Raw genomic sequence first — 21,255 nt, 5'->3', positions numbered from 1 at the left:
AAAATTATTTTAGTCTTAACCTTGATGGATTTTATTTTGGACAGTTCCTCAGTAAGATTTTTTTTGATTGGTTGTGGGGCTTGAACTCTGGGCTTGGGTGCTGTCCCTGAGCTCTCCAGCTCAAGGCGATTGCTCTACCACTTGAGCCACAGTGCCACTTCTTACTCAGTAAGATTTTTATCATTGTGTTGAGGCAAAAACATGAGTCAGTTGTTTTAGATTCATGTTTAAGGCATGAAATACTAGCAGATACCTGGTATAGACATACTGGTAAAAAGTATGTCATGAATTCAGCTAGTGTAGAATAATTTCTATAGCTAAGCACGTAGAACTACATATTCTGCTTCCCAGTTTTCTTTTCAACTTTTGTAACCACAGAGAGATCAATAGGCCTCTTGTGATCAATACTGTCAAAACATCTTATCAGTATCCTCTGAAAAGGATTCTTGATGAAGGTGAGTAATAGTTTTAAGATAACCACGATAATTTGTGCTTCATACCTGAAGCAAGCCTGCACATAACCAGAGAGAAAGTGAAATCACATAGAATAGCCTTTCTATTGAGGTTGCAGGACTATTCAGCACCTCTTGGTAGGTGATTCCAACTCAGCACTGTCCATAATCATCTAGTGTTTCTTAAAATGGTAGCAATCTATAGCTCAAGCTGTGCTTTCTTGGAAAAAACAAATCAAAAGCACTAAAGTAACCCAATTTCCATTCAGTGACTGCTCTTAACTAAGAGCTAGACAGCTGAGGTTCATACTACAGCACTCTGATTTAATTAATACCCTTCCTTGACAAGGCACTTTCCCTCCTCTCCCAAAGAATCTTACATCACAATGGGACAATCAGTTACACTCACTGTTTTCTATTGCTCAGAATATCTGTGGTATTTCAGATTTAACCCTCAAAAGCTTTACTCCCACAGATGAATAAAGTGTCCCAAATCATTAGATAAAATATTTTCTAGCCATTCAAATCATAAAACTTTGAGTTTTCTAAATATCTGATTTAGTGTTGCTTATGTCAGCAAAGAGGAAAGATATCCCTGAACTATTAAAAATTTATATGTATCCATGTTTTTTAAAGTGAAATCTACATTGTTTTACTAGTCTTTTTAATTTTTTCTAGTAATATTGGGAACTAAACTCAGTGTTTTGCACATGCTAGGTAAGCAGCCTACCACCAAACTGAACCTTTGGTCCTTTCTCCCAGAAATTTTGAGAAACATGATCTTAAAATTCATTTCTGAACTTTTTCTTTTATATTAAATTTCCTTAAACAACAGACATTGTCTTGAGTGAATAGGTAAATCCTTCCCTGTTGTAACAAAGCATAATGTAGAATTAAAAGCAATTATTACCGAAACAGGTTTCCCTAGGTAGAAGGTAATATATCAACTCTTTCATACACCAGCAAGTGACTGCCAGGGGTCCTTGATGGTAAACTCTTAAAGCCTAACAAAAGCAGAGCTCAGCACAGTGAGATGAAAGGAAATAACACAGGATTATGTTCTACTTCTAATATCATGGGACTTGCTTTTGGAACTTCAGGAAGTTTGTTGCATCTGCTTTTCTTGATTTCTTTATAGAGACTATCTTTATCCATATGTGAATTAAGTGCACTTTGCTCCCATTTGAAAAAGAGAAATTATTCAACATACTGTCTTGTACAATCTTTATTTCAACATATTATTTCCCTTCCCCTCCACAAATTAGAAAAATGTAGGACACCAGAATCAAACACAGTGACAAAAGGGATTGTAACATGGGGGAAGAACATACATAGTAACAAAAAATCACATAGTACATTATAGGTACATTAAAAAGAACAGCAACAAAGATAAAACATCTTGTGTCCCTATCTTGGGATTTATTTCATTTAACATTAGGTTTTATGGTCATATGTACATAGCTTTTCATCTCTACAAATTTATGGGAGGATGGTGTAGGGGGAGGGGAAAGAGGAGCTGGGGAGGTGAGGAGGGAAGGAATGTTAGGAGAAAAACAAAGGAGGGTGTAACAATGCTCAATAGGAAATGAATTCATTACCTTGCTCATGAAACTGTTACCCCTCTGTACAGTATCTTTACAATAAAAGATACATACTAAGAAAAAAAGAAAAAGTGAAAGTATACTTTAAAACATTACCTTTTGATAGTCCAGATTTCCAAAAAGCATGACAAGACTCCAGATAGAATAAAGAATAGGTTATATGAAGAAATATAACAATTGCAGTGCCTATGGGAAGAAAGAAGGAAAACAAACCTACTTTTGAGAAAGTGAGAAAAAGAGGAAGGAAATGTAATTTGCTGTCTCAGAGCTCCACAATGAGCACAAGTTTCTTCTCATTAACTGTGAAGAAAAGAAAGAATAATGGAGTTGGAAAAAGGAAGGTCTTGATCGAATTCTCCATTGTGAAGCCTTGAACCAGTGGAGCTTTTCCACAGGCAGAAGGATTGTCCAATAGTAGTTGAATCTAGGTATTCTAGAAGGAAGAGTGGAACAATTAGTGTTTAGGAACATAGAAAAGAGATGTTGACTAAAAAAAAAGACAAGGATTGTTGATACTCTTGCTTAGTATGGAAGTAGCTGAATACAAGCATGGTGATACATTAATCAACAATTTCTTGTTGTTTGTCATCAGTGAGAATTCTTAGATTTCTTTGAGAATATTATCTTATACATTAAAACAATCACAATTTTCTTAGGGAGAAAATATAACATTGTGGAAGGCTCATAAATTTAGTTTTCAGGCTTTGACCATTATTGAGGATCCAAATCTTGGTACAGACTTTCAATATGTACACAGTTTACCTTCTCTCAACTCGAGTTCTTGATATAATCAGCAGTGTAACTACTATCTGTGTCCCAAATTTTAAGTGAGAATCAAATACTGTATCAGGTAACAAGTCTAATAATCAAGTCATAATTACAATCTAATAAACAGCATATATCTTTGGTTATTACATGAAAAGCTAGATATATATCCTGATAAGAAATATAAGAAAGACTGTATAGTTAATACATGTCAGAGAAAGGAATTGGTAACAATTAAAAAAGGAAATAGAAGATATAAAGCAAAAACTGGGTTTGATAAGACATGCCTATAATTTCACACTTGAGATACAGATGCAGGAGGATCATGAGTTTGAAGCCAGTCTAAGTAGCTCAGGGAATTCCACATCTGCCTGGGAATTCATAAAGTTATCTTACAAAAGGCAAACAACCAAATAAAACAGGCTGTTGAATTTGTTTTTCAGCTTTCTTTTTAAATATTTTTAGAGGGATAGGACTAGGGTTTAAACTCAGAGCCTCATGCTTGTTATGGAAGAGCTCTACCACTTTAGCAATACCTGCAGCCTTCCCAATGGTATTTTAAAGTATCACATAATTTACACATACATCATTCAGTAGGCTGAATTATTCGGAATGTTGTACTACTACATTGATTCTAACATAAAGATAATGCTTGGGATTCAAAAAACATCATGAAGAAGTATTTGTATCTATGTATTTTGTTTTATTTTTCTCTGATAAATTTTATCATGGGAATGAATTGGTAGTGCTACTTTTTCTTCATTAAACATTTGTCATAAGCAAAGTATATCAGAATTTTAATGTCCCATCTATTTTTCAAATTCATCCCATTCTTCATTCTAATATCCTGTTTACATGGTTTCACATGCTATAGTACTTCTCAAGGTTCTTTTTTTATTGTGAAAATACTGTACAGAGGGGTTACAATTACATGGGCAAGATAATGAGTACATTTCTTATCAAGCATTGTAGCTTCCTCCTTTGTTTCCCCTTCCCATCCCTTCCCATCCTCTCTCCCCACCCAATCCTCCTCCCTTCCCCCCACCAAAGTTGTAAAGTTCGTTTTCGACATAACAACTTGTACATCTCATTGTTGCAATGGGTCCACCTGTATCCCTAGTTAAACGATTTGTTTTTTCCCTTCCCCTACACAAATTATACCGACATCAAATACAGTGAAAGCAGGGGTTATACCTTTGGGGAGGGACATACAAAGCAACAAAGAAATCATCTTATAAAATGTGTTAGAAACAATCGCATGAAAGAAAAAAAAACATTTGAATGCATATCTTAGGGTTCATTTCCCTAACATCAACTTATCTGACCTTTTTTGCTTTACTCTAAAGGTTCATAAAAACATGCAATTATTCAAAGGAAAACACTTGTATACTTCTATGAAGTTTTAGGGATATTTATATTTGTTTGCAGCCATAAGGATTTCTTTTAGCATAAAATGTATTTCTTGGAATGAGAAAAATGATCATGGAAAGAACAAAAATTCTACAAAGATAACATTTTTCCATTTTGCTTCCCAAAATTATGGCAATGAACCTTGCTGGATATTTCTTTGTGTACACCTGTACCGGAGGTAGCTGTGGAAGTCACAGTAAAAAATAAAATTTTAGGCTTGGATTCTACTGATTACTTGAGTGACATTGGATTCATCACTTAATATCTAAGAATTTTATTTGCCTTTTCTGTAAAACAGAGAGACTTATATTTAGATAAATCCTCAAAGTCTCTGCTGTGTTCAAACTTCATATGTTGATATTGAAGAGATGAATTTGTCATAGGAAGAACTTATTTGCTTGATTTTGTCTGAAATGATTCTCTAGGTCTATACAACATGCTTCTTAATTTTTGTTGCTGTGTGAAATTTTTTCTAAATGAAGATTAACTAGAGGAAAAAAAATTCTTATAAAATTAGTAACATTCATACAAATTTACACTGTGCACAGCATATATTCACCAGTTTAGTAGGTGTAGGAAACCACTTTTATGGTCTGTGGTTCGGCAACAATACCAAGGTATGAGGTACAGAAACAATCATAAAACCACATCTCCAGTTCAGTGGTCATGAAAACTACATATTGACTCCCATCTTTGTTAATCTAAATATGGCTTAATGAAAAGTTTGCCACCTATTGAAAGATCAGAGACAAGGATTTAATGTATTTTTCTTGGAACATTATTTTTAATTTTTAAATTTAAATTGCAATGATAAGTAATGTTTGTTATAACAAGCAAAACAATGCAAAATTAACTGACTACTTTTATTTTGGAGGTATTGAGGCTTGAACTCAGGGCTTCATGATTTTTCCCTTGGGGCTGGTGCTCTACAACTTGATCCTCACTACCACTTCTCAATTTTTGCTGGTTAATTGGAGATAAAAACATCATAGAGTTTCCTGACTGGGATAATTTTGAAACAAGATTATAGCTAAGGTTTTAGGTATAGGCCATTCAGTACTTGGCTATATACATTTTTAAATTTCATTTTATTATAATTAAATAATTGTACAAAAGATTTACCATTCAACAGCAGTTTACCTCTCTCCCCAACCCCCCCCCTCAGTTTTCTTAATTCTGTATGCTGTACATTGAGTTATAGAACTACATGCTCCTTCCTTCCTCTGTTCATACTTTTCCACCCTGCCTTTAATCCCCACTACATCTCAAGTACCAGTTTCTTGGTATTCATTTTATTGGACTGTGAATTCATTTTTCTAAGCAATTAAACCATTTGAATTTCCCCCTGCAATATCATAGTTCAGTTAATAAATGTGTACACTTGCATACAACCCTGCTATGTTTACTTGTGCATTTATAAAAATAAGTATTTCCCTTCACTTATACTACCTATGTTTCCCCACAAACATAAAGTTAGTCTTCAAAGAAGTTCTTTGTCATCCTTCAATATGTAAATACTTGAAAGTATGCTCTTTAATTCTCAATTTATATATGATGTCAAAAAGTCAATGTGACTAATGAAAGCTGACTCTTCAATGGCTATCAAAGCATTTTTTAATCTACAAAACTCTACATATAGCTTATATTCCTCTGAATTTAGTCCCCTTGGTCATTTCTGTGATTCTCACTCCTTAAAATTAAAAAAAAAAAACACTTCATTTTTGAAGCAAACTTTGTGTTGGCCTGGTGAGTAAGCACAACATTTCCTTTCTAGTACTATAAATGTTACTGTATATATAAAGTTTACTTTCCTCACTATGACATTTTAATGATTTTGTACCTTAACACACAGCCCTATTATAGGATGCTCTGAGAAGATTCAAAAGTGGAATGGTGGGGCTGTACTTGAACTCAGGGTCTGGGAGGTTTTGCTTTCTTTTCCTTTTGTGTTATTTGTTTGTTTATATTTGTGAAGGTAAGAGAGAGCACAGAAGTGGTGGAAAAAGAGTGAACAAATACAACAGTGATAATCACTAGACACTATGTGGAAAATGAACTATACTTTTTATGGGTGAGGATGGGAGGGAAGAACCGGGAGAGAGTGAGGGAAGGAGAGGCACTGTTCAAAAAGAATTGTACTCATTACTCATTACCTGATTCATGTAATTGTAACCCTCAGTATATCAACTCTACAATAACAAAACAAAAGGAACTGTTTTGATAAGGTATACCTTACATTGCTTGGCAACAGAGATTGTTTGCTGCTTATGTACAGTGCAGAGCAATTTATCACCAAAAAGAATTAATGTACTATGTTCATAATGGAAATAATGGTTTTGGGGTTAGAGGATCAGGTTCTTTCTATTCATACAATGTTGGTCCTGAAATGTCACTTTCTAGGCATAGTTTATAACTATGAGAGCCAGCTCAGCAAAAAGTCAAGACTTCTGTATAATATAATGATGAGACATTTTTTAACCTAATGGGAGTCTGCATGACAAAAAATTTTAAGATGATAATAGTATTGGATAAATTATGATCTGCTAGTTCAATCCCCAGAAGGAAAGAATCTTTCTATATAATGTTGCTGTAAGAGTTGCCAGAAGATTTATAGCTTTTATAGGAAGAGTTTAATATTTATCTGTAGGAGTCTGAGTTAGAGGTGAAGAATATGGAATAAAGCAGTAGATTACTTCAGTGACTGCAAGTTCCCACACTTCCAAAAGCCTAAAAGGATAGAAATGTCTTTACTTTTTGAAAGACTCATGTTGAGTACAGTTTTAATTGGTACAATTAAAAGTATTAAAAGTATACACATGTTTCAGACTTTCAAAGAATCTGTGAAGACTTTCTCCAGAAATTAGGCACAATGACTCCTAGGAATTGAGAATAAATATACCGCCAGATTGCCTGTGGCAACTTCCTTTAGATTTACATCTGAACAAAAGAGAAGCATTTCTTAATCTTTTTAATTACATCAAGTCTTATTACAAATATACACAGAGAAAGTTTGTGTACCCTGGATACAGTCATAGTAACAGGTAGATGACTAAATCAACAGAATAGTAGGACCTTTTGAGGAAGACCTGGGAGACATCAGACGTGCTAAACTTGGTGAGGATGAGGATTATCATTAGTGTCAATAGACAAAGGCAACTTGGGAAACAGATGTGGGTAATCCACCGAAATTTGACTTTCAACAACTATCTTAGTTGTGTCCAGCTGTGTACCTGCCAATGCCAATCCATCTTAACAGAACCTGCTATTTACCTTCCTTGTATTGATAGGGATTTATGAGAAAGATGAAAGAGAAGACAAAGAGCTATGAGGTAATTTAGAAATTTCTTGAATTTAAAATTCTTCTTTTTTCCTTCCCCTTAACTGGCATTATTGACAAGATAACATAAGACCTAAAATAACTATTTTAGCTAGAGCAATTGTCTCCTGGCAAAAATTAAGATAGGGAAGTAAAATAGTTTCCAGAGTGTCTTTTTATTTTCTAATACTATACAAAATCATTTCATAGAAACTGGACAAGAATAAAATTTGTTATGCAGTTATCCATCTTTAGTGCTCTGGCTCTTACACATAAGGATGATCTATCAGATGTTGTTACAAAGGATAAACAGCTAAATAAGTTAAATACCAAAAGCAGTCCTCCAAAGTAAGTAAGATTTATAATAATCTGTTCAACTGAAAAGAGAAAGAGAAAAAAGGTCGGAGAACAAAAAATTCTGTAAAACCCAAACCCAAAGCACTACCACCACCAGCACCAAAACTTTGTTGTTCTGTCATTTCATGTGTGCATATTTAAAGTCAGAATAAGGTCAATGGTAATTCCAGATACAAAATATATCATTTCTATAAGATAATGTTATTTCCATTGTCTATCTTCTTCCCATATATTGTTTATAGTTAGTGATCTGTGGTTTTTAGTTAAATTGAAATAGAAGCTCAGAGCTGCATGCTAACAGCATGAGGGTCCTATTTGTTATCCCATGCTTATAGAGTAATTCATATCTTGAAATCTAAATGAAGTCTTGGTGTAGTTATTTTGATTAGCCATTGTCAAATACTGAGAAAAAAGAGAGATATTTCCCTTTGATTCCCTCAACACTTGCTTTATTTATGAGTTAGCACTTCTCTGTAAGACATATTGATAAGAAGGTGACGTTCTAAGATAAACATGAGGCTCATGCTCAAGTTGGCCTAGTAATGTTCCTTATGTTTATTTTAAAAATCCAACATTAAAATTGTTCTTATATAAACAACTCAACATTATTTTTCCAAATCTTACTCTTTTAAAAGATTAACTTAAAACCAGATGGAGATGTCATGGGTGTTATCATATTTAAGGTAACTTTTAAGAAGAAAAAAAGAAAAAAGCCAGTAGTACATATGAGCTATATGATCATTTAGAGAGCTTCTTTTTTTCCATTTTAAAATATATTTTTATTGTAAAGATACTGTACAGAAGGGTTACTGTTTCATGAGTAAGGTAATGAGTACATTTCCTATCAAGCAGTGTTACCCCCCTTTGTTTTTTTTTAATTTTTATTTTATTTGTGAACATACTGTACAGAGGAGTTACAATTACATGGGCAGGATAATGCGTACATTTCTTACCAAGCATTGCAGCCTCCTCCTTTGTTTACCCTTCACATCCCTTCCCAGCCTTAAGGTAAAAGCTTTCTGAGGTACAAGACACTAATCCTACTTTTAAAGTCCATTACAATAGGTATTCAATATTGTTTAGGTTAAGTCTTATGAAATTACCATTTTTGTAGGTAAAAATGACTTAATGTTGGCAATTTTATGTGGTTCAGCATGTGCCTTAAGATCCTGTATCATCCCTCATTTTAACTTGCTAGTAAAACAAGTGTGGAGCTTTATTCCTTGTTTGTACTCATATCTCAGCTCTATGAACTATGTGACCTTGGGAAAGTAGGATTTTCTATCTGAATGTTAGTTTCTTTATCTGAAAGATGAGCAGAGTAATACCTATTTCATAAGATGATTGTATGAATTAAATTATGATAACATGCAGAAAGTGCTTTGCACAATGTTTTTAAGTTTCATTAGTTACTATGAACCCAGAAAGGTTTTTATTAGAGCTAGAATTACAAAAGTCTTAAGAAGGCTGTAAGAGACAGAAAGTAAACTAGTGATTGCTTAGTGCTTGGACATTTGGGGGGAAAATAGAGTGATTGCTATTTGGATTCCGTTTAGGAGGATAAAAACATTCCAAAATTAAACTGTGGTGTTAGTTGCCTTACTCTGAATGTACTAAAATCACTGAATAAAACTCTTTCTATGAATTAATTTTATGATATGGGAGTTACATCTCAATGAAGCTGTTTTTAAAAAATCATGAACAAGGACACACATAATAAGAGCTAAAGCTCAAAGCAATTTAGCAAAAAAAACCCTTACACTTGGCCTTCCTCAAGACTCATTTATAGACTTGAAAAAGAAAACAAACCGAACAACCTCAGAATATTTCTTCACTTAATCCAGTGTAGCATGATACAGTTATTACAAAGCATTATTTCTAATTGGCTATTTCTACTACTAGCCTCAGGGTAAGAGGTTGTTTCTTGTTATTCTGCATCTGGAAAACATCTACATTTGATATAACAAATGTCACAAAGTTAAGATTTATTTCAAGATTTACTTCAGAGTTGAATAAAAAGCCCAAAATTGACAGGCTGTTTGGCTGCCTCACATTTCTGACCTCCCAATGTTTGGTGCATAGTCATATGAGTAAGAAAGCTACATTCTCCCATGCTTTCTCATTCCAATCACACAAGCTCAATGTGAGTCTGGTTTTGAACAGCAGTACTGCTTTGATAGTGTTCAATCACCACACAGGGTCTGGGCAATGGAAAAAAAAAGCAGACCAGGGACGATTAAAAAGAGGGTATAACAGTAACTTGTCCAGATGATCAAATTACATTTTCCTTTTCTAACTGCTAGACATTAACAGGGACACAATTTGGAGATGCCTTTGGTTCCCATTTAAGCCCTATGTAGAAACTAAGCATTTGCTAATAAAGAGCCAGATTCTGATTCTGGGAATTTTATCAGCAGAACTTTATTGGAAGTAAATCTGGACAAGAAGGAATTCCAGTTATGAATGCTACATTATAGTACATTTGTAAATAGTCCATGCTCTGTTATAGATTTTTTTATCCCAAAGTGTTAGTCTATGAATTGGATTTCTCTCCATCATCTGTGAAAATGATGCATAGGAACAGTTAACAAGAATTTCAGAGAAGTAGTTTCATCTTCATTTGCACATTGCCCTCTCAAGACTCAATGTCTTGCTGGTTAAATATGTATTTGTTTAATCTACAGTACTATAAATCATATCCAGGATTAAATAGCAACAATGATATACTAGAACATATTCAGGCTGACACTGAACTAACTCTTACCTCTCTCATAGTAGCGGGACTTTTGAAGTAGATTAGAGCAGGAGATAAGTTGTGAAACATGATATGTTTCTTTTCTACTTATTTGTTCTTGGAACTAAGTTCCCTGTTATTGTCTTCTGGAGACTTAGATCTTGACACTATAACTAAAATGGTAACCAATTTTTCCAAGCTCCAAAATTTTTCTTTTTTGGTCCACTCCATCTATTAGCTATTTTTATATCCTATTATTATTATTATTATTGTCATCATCATCACCATTATCATTATTTTATATTTTGCTTGAGCTTTATACATGAGATTTTAAAGACTTGTATGATTTTCCCAGTATATTCATTTTAACAGGGGATTTATTATCTTCAACTATTGTAAATTTGGTTATGGAAAGACTTTAGACTGCGACCCTTTTTTTTTTTTTAGAAATCTGTATTTATTTTGCATCCCCTTTCTCTCCACCTTCCCCAAGTGCGCAAGCAGCGCGTTCAAGACCACTCGGGAGTGGTCCCTACCCACTCTGTGGCCTGGGCCCTGGGTGCCAAAGACCAATCTTCCGTGGCGGGCTGGGCGCTCCAATCCTAGTGGTTGGCCCGGGGGTCTATCACCACCAGTAGGCGGGGCTTGCGGAAGGCCACCTGGATCTGGTTGGTGAAGGTTCCGGGGGTGAAGCACCGGCGATCTGGGTGGCGCCCGTGGCAGCCGCAAACTTCAGCACCTTGAGCTTTCCGGTGTTTCAGGAGGAGATGACGCTCACGTCCCCGGGGTTCTTGATGGCCACAATGGCACGTGCGGCCAGCAGCAGCTTCTCCCATGTCCGCTTCAGGTTAATGATGTAGATGCCGTCGGTTTTCCTCTTGTAGATGTACTGTTCCATCTGGAAGTCCAGGTTGGTGGGAAGTCCAGGTTGGTGGGAAGTCCGGGTTGGTGGCGCCCAGGTGCGTGCCCGCCTCCAGGAACTTGAGCACGTTCTCCTCCTTCATCTGCAGGACATCCAGGGCTCCGGACATCGTGTTAGTTTCCCTTGGAAGTTACGATGGGAATCCAGAACAACGCCATATTGAGCCCGGCCCGGGTAGCGCGGAAAAACGGTTTAAAGGTATCTTTTGTACATTTTTTATTATAAAATACTGTACGAGGGATTAAAGTTACATGAGAAAGGTAATGAGTACATTTCTTATCAAGCAGTGTTGCCTGCTCCTTTATTTTTTCCCTACCATCCATTTCCTCCCACCTCTACAACTACACTCTCCCCCCTCACCCCCTCCCCTATCCAAGTTGTAAAGTTTGTTTTCAACATAGTGTTTTGTACATCTCATTGTTACAATGGGTCAACCTGTATCCTTATTTATGCATTTTTGTTTTTTCCCTTCCCCTCCCCAAATTAGAGAAGTGTATATACAAGATGCAGGGCACCGACATCAAATACAGTGAAAATAGGGGTTATACCATGGGGGAGGAACATACAAAGAAACAAAAATATCACATGGTATATTACAAATACATTGGAAACAATAGCAAGAAAGAAATAAAATTATTTGTGTCCCTATTTTTGGGTTCATTTTGTTAAACATCATCTTATATGGTCATTGTACATTGCTTTTGATCTTTTCTACTTGTCTTACACATGTACTAGTTATTGCAAATGAGGGAAACAATGGAACCTGTACTTCTTTGGGCTGGGCTTACTTAACTTAATATTATAATTTTTTCCAAGTATTTCCATTTCTAACAAATAGGTCGATGTCACTCTTGCTGATGGAGGCATAGAATTCCATTGTATATATATACCATATTTTCTTGATCCATTTATCTACTGAGGGACATCTGGGTTGGTTCCATATTTTAGCTATAGTAAATAATGCTGAAATCAACATAGCTGTGCTGGTAGCCTTAGTATGGCCATGTTTGTGATCATTTGGGTAAATGCCCCAAAGTGGGGTTGCTGGGTCATAGGGAAGCTCTATGTGGAGTCTTTTGAGGAACTTCCATACTACTTTCTAAAGTGGTTGAACAAGTTTACATTCCCACCAACAATGCAGTAGGGTTTCCTACTGGCCACATCCCCTCCAGCCTCTGTTCTTACTAGAATTCTTGATTATAGCAATTGTAACTGAGGTGAGGTGGAATCTCAATGTTGTTTTGATTTACATTTCTTTTATGGCTAAGGAGGTTGAGCATTTCTTCATGTGTCTATTGGCCATTCTTATTTTCTCTTCAGAGAAGTATCTCTTTAAGGTTTTAGCCCACTTATTTATTGGGCAGTTGTTTCTTTGAGAATTTATTGTTGAAGGATTTAATTTTTTGAGATCCAAGTATATTTTAGATGTGATACCCTTGTCTGTTGTATGGCTAGTGAAGATCTTCTCCCAATCTGTGAGCTTTCTGTTGATCTTACTAGCTATGTCCTTTACCATGCAGAACCTCAGCAGCTTCATACAATCCCATTTGTCCAACCTTTCTTTGATTTGTTATGTTTCAGTGTCTATTACAAGTGGTATTTTCTTCTTTGCTATTGTTTTTTAACGTATTTATAAGGTACTATGTGATATTTTTTTTTGCTTTGTATGTCCCTCTGCCACTGTATAACTCCTATTTTCACTGTATTTGATGTTGGTATAATTTGGGGAGGGGAAGGGAAAAAAAAACAAGTTTAAATCGGGATACAAATTGACCCATTGCAACAATGAGATGTACAAGATGCTATGTCGAAAAACGAACTTTACAATTTAGGTTGGGGTTGGGGTGGTAACGGGGGCAAGGGGATTGGGGGATGTAGTGGAGGAGGTGAGAAGGACGGGATGGTAGAGGAAAAAACAAAGGAGGAGTCAACAATGCTGGATAAGAAATGTGCTCATTATTTTTCTCATGTAACTGTAACCCCTCTGTACAGTATTTTCACAATAAAAAATTTATTTAAAAAAAGAAAAAAGAAAATTTCGGCCTGTGTCAAGGAGACCTAGGGTTTCTCCTATTCCTTCATGTAATATTTTCAAGTTATCTGCTTTGACTCCTAGGTCTTTGATCCATTTGGAGTTTATTCTTGTGCAGGGTGATATATAGGGATCTAGATTTTGTTTTTTACAGGTTATTAACCAATTTTTCCAGCAGCATTTACTGAGGAGACTGGATTTCTTTCATTCTATTATTTTAACTCCTTTATCAAATATTAGGTGGCTATAAGTCTGTGGGTTCATTTCTGGGTTTTCAATTCTATTCCATTGGTCTTTGTGCCAGTACCAAGCTGTTTTGATTACTATGGCTTCGTAGTAGAGTTTGAAGTTCTTTCTGTTAAGGATCATTTTTGCTCTTCAGGGTCTTTTGTTGTTTCCTACGAATTTTTGGATTGTTTCTTCTATTTCATTGAAGAATGAGTTTGGGATATTGATAGGTATCACATTGAATTTCTATATAGCCTTTGGCAGTATTGCCATTTTCACAATGTTAATCCTCCCAATCCAGGAGCATGGGAGGTTTTTCCACTTGCTTAGTTCTCCTTTAATTTCCTTTGTTTCAGGTTTTTAAAGTTTTCATCATGTAGGTCCTTCACCTGTTTTGTTAAGTTGATTCCTAAGTATTTTACTTTTTTTGTGGGGCTATTACAAAAGGAGTTGCTTTCCTAATTTCAGCCGCACTCTTCTCAATATTGGCATACAGAAAAGCCATTGTTTTCTGAGGGCTAATTTTATACCCTGCAACTTTCCAAATTATCCAATCAGGTCAAGTAACTTGGAGTGCAGTCCGTGGGTTTCTTTAAATACAAGATCATGTCATCTGCAAAGAGGGAGACTTTTACTTCATCTTTCTCTATTTGGATTCCCATTATGTCTGCATCTTTAATTATTGTCCTACCTAGGCTTTGTAATACTAGGTTGAAGAGGAGTGGAGAGAGTGGACATCCTTGTCTCATTCCTGAATTTAGAGGAAATGGCTTTAATTTTTCGCCATTAAGTATGATGCTGGCTGTAGGTTTGACTTATACATCCTGTATTATATTGAGAAAAGGTCTGTGGATTCCTAGTTTTTCCAGAGCTTTCATCATAAAAGGGTGTTGGATCTTGTCAAATTCTTTTTCTGCATCTACTGAGATAATGATGTCGTTCTCATCCTTGCTATTGTTGATGTGATGAATTATATTAATTGTTTTGCATTTGAACAAGCTTTGCATCCCAGAAATGAATCTTGTTTTATCGTGGTGTATGATTCTTTTGATGAGTTGGTGAAGTCTATTGACAAAGATTTTGTCGAGAAGTTTTGCATCGATGTTCATCAAAGTAATGGGTCTACAGTTCTATTTGTTTGATGAGTCCCTGCCTGGTTTGGGGATGAGGTTATGCTGGCTTCATAAAAAGAATGTGGTAGTGAATTTTTGCTTTCAATTTCATTGAAGAGATGGAGGAGTATTGGTGTGAGTTCTGACTTGAAGGCCTTGTAGCATTCAGCTGTAAATCCATCCAGTCCTGGACTTTTCTTGGGTGGGAGGAATTTTATTGAATCATCTATTACAATGCTTGATATGGGTCTGTTAAGTTGTTTTAAACCATCTTGGTATAGTTTGGGCATGTCAATATTTCCTAGAAATTTGTCCATATCTTTTAGATTCTCAAACTTATTAGCATAAAGGTTTGAGAATTATCCCTACATCATATTCAGAATCTTGGATCTTTTTGTGTGTGTTCAGCCTCCATGTGTTACAGGATTTCCTTTGGTGGCTTTTGGTGTTGAATTCTAATTTTATTCCCTTGTGGTCTGAGAGAATGTAGAGCATACTTTAAATGTTTCTGAATTTGGACAGATTTGCTTTGTGGCCTAGAATATGGTCTATTTTGGATAATGTTCCATGTACTGCTGAGAAGAAGGTGTAATCTGATGCTCCTGGGTGAAATATCCCATAAGTGTCTGTTAAGGTCTAGTTGATCTATGCAGATTTTAAGATCTGAAGTATGTCAGATGAGTTTTTTTGGGTTGATCTATCTAGTGGGGATACTGGTGTGTTAAATTCCCTCCCAATTAATGTCTTTGGATCTTTGTGAGATTTGAGAGAAAGTAGTGTTTCTTGGACAAATGTGGCTGCTCCGTTATTTGGTGAGAAGATATTTAGAATCGTAATACCATCCTGAAGGAGAAATCCCTTAATTAGTATATAGTGACCTTCTTTATCAGTGCTCATTGATTTTAATTTGAAATGTATTTTTATCTGATATTAGGATTACAACTCCTGCCTGTTTATGGGGGTCATTTGCTTGATGTGTTTTATTCCAGCCCTTCACTTTCAGAATATGTTTATTTTTGTGGGCAAGGTGTGTCTCTTGAAGACAGCAGATCTTGCATTTTGATCTAACTGGACAATATATGTCGCTTAATTGCAGAGTTAAGACCATTAATATTGAGGGTTAGGACTGAGAGGTGTTTGCCCATCCTTACATTTTTAGCTATTTTTCTTGGGGGGGGGAAGCTGTGCCATGTCTATTCTTGTGATTATGTATTTGTCTGTTTGTGGACTTCTTCATTGCCTATATTCTGTTCTTATTGGTTTTCTATATGTAGAAGGTTTTTCATAATTTTTTGAAGAGCTGCTTTGGTAGCGATATATTGCTTTAGATTTTCCCTGCTGTGGAAAGTTTTTATTTGTCCTTTGTTGTGATTGAGAGCTTAGCTGGGCAGATAATTCTTGGCTTGTAGTTATTTGACTTTAGGGCATGGCATACCTCTTTTCACGCCATCCTTGATTTTATGGTGTCTGCTGAGGAGTTTGAGGTAATTTTGATTAGGTTACAATTATATGTGATTGTTCTTTTCTCTCTTACAGCTTTAAGAATTCTTTCTTTAGTGACTATTGGTCTTGTATGGATTATAATGTGGCCGTGGAATGACTTGTTCTGGTCTGGTTTATATGGGGTTCTAAAAGCTTCTTGTATCTGGATAGGCCTGTCCTTTTGTATATTTGGGAAGTTCTCTGCTAGGATTCTGCTGAATATATTTCCTAACCCATTTGCTTCCCTCTCCAGGCCTCTTGTATACCTATTATTCTCAAATTAGGCTTTGTGAATGTATCTTGTATTTCCTGCAGTGATCTGTCATGCCTCTTAATTTTGTTATGATTATTTGTGTGTTCTTTCTCTATGGAGTCTAACTGTCTCCAGCCTCTGATATACTTTCTTCAGCCTCCTCCCTTCTACTTTGAAGACTTTTTTCCTTGGTGTTTATCACCTTTTTTCTTTCTGGTATTTCTTAATGATGGCCAGCTCCTTATTAAGGTTTTCTTTTAAGTCTTGAATAGATTGCCTTACCTTCTGGAGTTGGTTATTGGACAGTTGTTTGTCTTTAGGGTATGGCATACATCATTCCAGGTTCTTCTTGCTTTAATTGTCTCTGCTGAGCAATCTGAGGTGATTCTAATTGGTTTCCCTTTATAGGTGATTGATCTTTTCTCCTTGACAGCTTTAAGGATCTTTTCCCTGGTCTTAATTGTTCCTGTGTGGATTATAATGTGATGGTGTGATGTCCTGTTCTAGTCTGTTCTATTTGGGGTTCTAAAAGCTTCTTGTATCTCAATAGGCCTATCTTTTTGCATGCTTGGGAAATTCTCTGTTAGGATCCTGATAAACAAATTTCCTAGACCATTAACTTCTGTCTCTAGGTTCTCCTCTACACCCATTATGCTCAGATTAGGGCTTCAGATGGTGTCTTCTAAACATTGAATAGATCTATCATATTTCTTGGATTTATCTTGGATAGTTGTCTGTTCTTTCTCTATAATATCTAGGCTGTCTTCAATCCCCGAGATTTGATCTTCTGCATTGTCTAACCTACTGTCAAGACTTTCTATTTTGTTTTATGTTTCCTTTCATTCTAATTGGTCACTTTGATGGCTCCAAATTGTTTGTTGGAGCTTTGTTTTAGAATTTGAATGAACTTCTTTACTCCTCAATTTGGTTTTTAATGTTTATTCCCAAATCCCTTAGTTGTTTCCTATGGTTTCATTGGACTCCTTTTCCTTTTGTTTGTCTCCATTCAGCATTCTCTTTGTGGCCTCCCTGGATTCCTTCAGCTGTCTGTTTATGGATTCCATAAATGTCTCCATTGATTTTGTGTATTCTCATCCCGCTCTTACTCATCCTCTCTTACTCTTTGATTAGCTTGCTCAGGCTCACACAATTCCTGCATTACTCTTTTACTATTCTCAGCTTGCTCACACAATTTCTGTATTAATCTTTGATTAGCTTCCTTATGCTCATGAGATTTCCTGTATTAATTTTTGGTTAGCCTAAGCATGATCAAGAAGTTCCTATATTAATCTTTGGTTAGCCTCATCTCGCACCCTATCAAGCTCACAGTGATTCCTTTGCAGGATTTCAATCTTTTCACTCACCATGTTTTAGAGCTTTTTGGGAATTCTTCTCTGGCTTGTTCATTAATAGTTCTGTTACCTGATTTTCATGAGTGGGAGTTGAGGTACCTGGATGTGCCATTTTTCTTGAGTTTCTCTGGCTTGTTCTGCCCATTTGGTATGAATAACACCAATTTCACCCTTAGAACACTATAGTAAGGCAAGCATCAACCAGAATTCTGTAGCTGCACAGATTGATTGATGCTGTCAAAGGGCTGCAGATACAATCTATTTCAACATATACAATCTAATTCAACATTAAACAACTATGGATTAACAGGCTAAGAACGTCAGAGGGATTCAACAGAAAAGAAATAGGTTTAGGGGGAATTGTGGGAAAAAATAGGATTAGAGGAATGTGGAGTGGTAAAGGAAAGAGTGAATTTAACCAAGCCCTAATTTCAGAGAGGAAATGGATAGAACAGAATGAAAGGAGGAGGAAGATAAAGAAGCAAGAAAAAATGAAAAAAAATTTTAAACAAGAAACACTTAAAAATTATGTAATATAAAGTAATAATACTGATAGAAGAAAAGGATAGAATGAGAGGAGGAAAGAGATAAAACGAAAAAATTTAAAAATTTAAAAATGTAATACTAAAAAATTATAAAAGTATAACTAAATAATATTACTATTAAAGTAGTTAAGCATAAGAGGTTTCAAATTGAGTAATCAGTTTCTGAATTAAGTATGAACACAATGAAGGATAAAGTCTAATAATTGACAATGGGTATATATCTGGGGATGAGCAGAACAGCAATTAAGTCATGCAAACAAAGGACCCAAAGTTTAAAAGAGATTGAAAGACACACACACACACACACACACACACACACACACACACACACACACCTAAAAGAAAAATTATGAAGAAAAATATAGAAAACTAATTTTTAAAAAATTTAAAAATATTAGGTACAAAGTGTTCTTTGATTATTTTTTTTGGGGGGGGATCAAGGATCTTGTATCTGTCCTGTGTCCATAACCAGTCTCTTGTTGGAATCTCTGGTTTCCTTGTGGTGTTTGGTTTTCCTGTGGCTTGATTTGTTTCTTAAAATCAGTTTGAGCAGGAAGAAAGAAGCTCTGCCTTACCTAAGACTTTGTGATCCTCCTTCCAGGCTAGTTCAATGGGAGGGAGATCTGTTTTGAGTATCACAAAAGAGGGAGCTGGCTTTTTCCTCTAGCTTGGACTTACTATGATGAGGCTAGGTTGTGGATAGTGGTGAGGCCTATCAGCAATCAATAGCTTTACCCTGAGGGGCTAGTTCCTGAGACACTCACAGAGTCCAGCCTGGAGCCATTCTCAGGATTTATATTTACTGTTCCAATTGTTTTTCTTTTACTGCTTCTGCTGCTGGGTCTGCTGCCTAGGCTGCACTGGGGTTGGGGGGGCAGCCTCTGGCTCTGTTTACCCAGTGAAGAAAGTCATGCCTCCAGGGGTGGAGCTCCCACTGCTTGGGACTAAGCAACTTTCTCCTGCATGGAGCTGAGCCTGGCAGGTTAGGTTCCTGTGACCTGTTGAATGGCTCCTATTGTTTTCTTCCAAGGCCTGAGTGGGAGCTAGCTGCTCCTGCTGGGTCTTTGTCAGTATCACAGATTGAGTTCTTCTCAGGTGTTGGGGGTGGGGCTACCTTTCCACCATTGCTCCATAAGGAGTGAGAATGTCTTGGGGGTACTCACGCCAGTATTTTGTTTCCGGGCTGTCCATGGTCTGCAATCAGCAGGATGAAGATTTCTGCTCCTTGTCAGTTCTAGCTGGTAGTGAGTAGAATCCACTAACTCACCACATGACATCTGGTGCGTTTGTCCCGGGCTCTCTCTCTTCATATGGGGGCTGTGGAAGCAGTCATTGCCTCTGCTGCAGACACTGGCAAGTGCTCAGATCAGTCTCCTTAACCAAACTGCCTGGATTTTTCCTCTCTGGCCAAACTGTCTGTATTGTGATGGCACACTTGGTGTGGTTCTCTAGTCTAGGACTGTTCACTGGAACCCTAAAACTGCTTTCTATGCAAGAGCTTGTTTAGCCTCCAACTTCTACTCCACCATCTTTCTCCAGACTCCTCCCGTGACCTTTTTTTGTCATCCCAAGTAATATTGAATGATTATAGCTATTTTTTGATTTGTGTATAAGAACATAATGAAGTAGATTGCACATGAAAACTTCAGACAACAATAATAGCAGATATTACACAAAGACAAAGAAATAGAAAACAGTGATGAAATAGCATTTTAGGGGTATTTCAAAATGCACCAAGTAATTTATGTATTAAAGCTGACTGTGAATATCAGCTAAAGCCACAAACCAGTGGCTACTGCCCTAAAATTAAGCAGAAGACTTCAAACATTTAATTTTTACAATCACAGCCATTTTGAATATATTCAAATAATACCTGCCAAGTTTTAATTTACACATTTACATAGTAAATGTATAAGAGGACATATACTACAAAAGTTTACATCAATAAATTTTATGTCATTCAATACTTCAAATAAATGTTCTCTTGTCATGTTGTGACTATAGATATGATAAAGTTTGGGGACTGGGGCTGTGGTTCAATTTCAGAATGCTTGCCTGCAATTTTCCAGGAAATTTGATCCCTAGGAGTACCAAAGCCGTTCTTCCTCAAAGCAATCAACAAACTTTAGAAGAAATTTTACTACATATTAGAATTCACTTATTTCTCCATAAATTTATAGAAAATATAAATGAATATTGAGGATATAAAAATATAAAATAAATAGTATTAGGTAGTAGAGCAGTATACACTCTTGTTTACATACTACTCTTTCTTTATAATATTTTTGTCTGTCTTTTAATTACTTTCATGCTATATTCTGTCCTTTAAAAAAGTACCCCAGGTTTAATGGTAGAAAGTGTTTAATTGTGGTATTTACTTTCAGGTGTATAATGTACCTTGATCCAAGTCACATACAAGTATTACTGTATTAATTACTGTTTCTTTTTCCTTTTTGAAAAGCTTTTAGGGCAATATACAATGGACTTTGATCAATATAGCAAACTAAAAAGAATGAGTTTGATTAAATTAATCATCTTTATTTTTAAAATATTTTATTTTATTATTTTTTTTGGTATTTCTGGGGATTTAATTCAGTATCTTGCCCATGTTAAAGCAATTAGTCTATTATGCATATATCATCCCCTTAGTATACCCTTAGTCCTTACTTAGCTTTTAATCTAAAAATGTTATTT

The 21,255-nt window shown here is 35.8% G+C and overlaps 1 pseudogene; it reads right to left on the bottom strand.

The window, feature by feature from the left end:
- Positions 1-11,237: 11,237 nt before the first annotated feature.
- Positions 11,238-11,739, bottom strand: LOC105998966 (annotated as a pseudogene).
- Between the last annotated feature and the right edge of the window lie 9,516 nt (positions 11,740-21,255).

This window comes from Dipodomys ordii, unplaced genomic scaffold (genome assembly GCF_000151885.1).
Source record: "Dipodomys ordii isolate 6190 unplaced genomic scaffold, Dord_2.0 Scaffold178, whole genome shotgun sequence".
In the NCBI taxonomy this organism is placed as follows: Eukaryota; Metazoa; Chordata; class Mammalia; order Rodentia; family Heteromyidae; genus Dipodomys; species Dipodomys ordii.
Note: the sequence above shows the minus strand (reverse complement) of the source record. Positions and strands in the feature narration are given on the sequence as shown.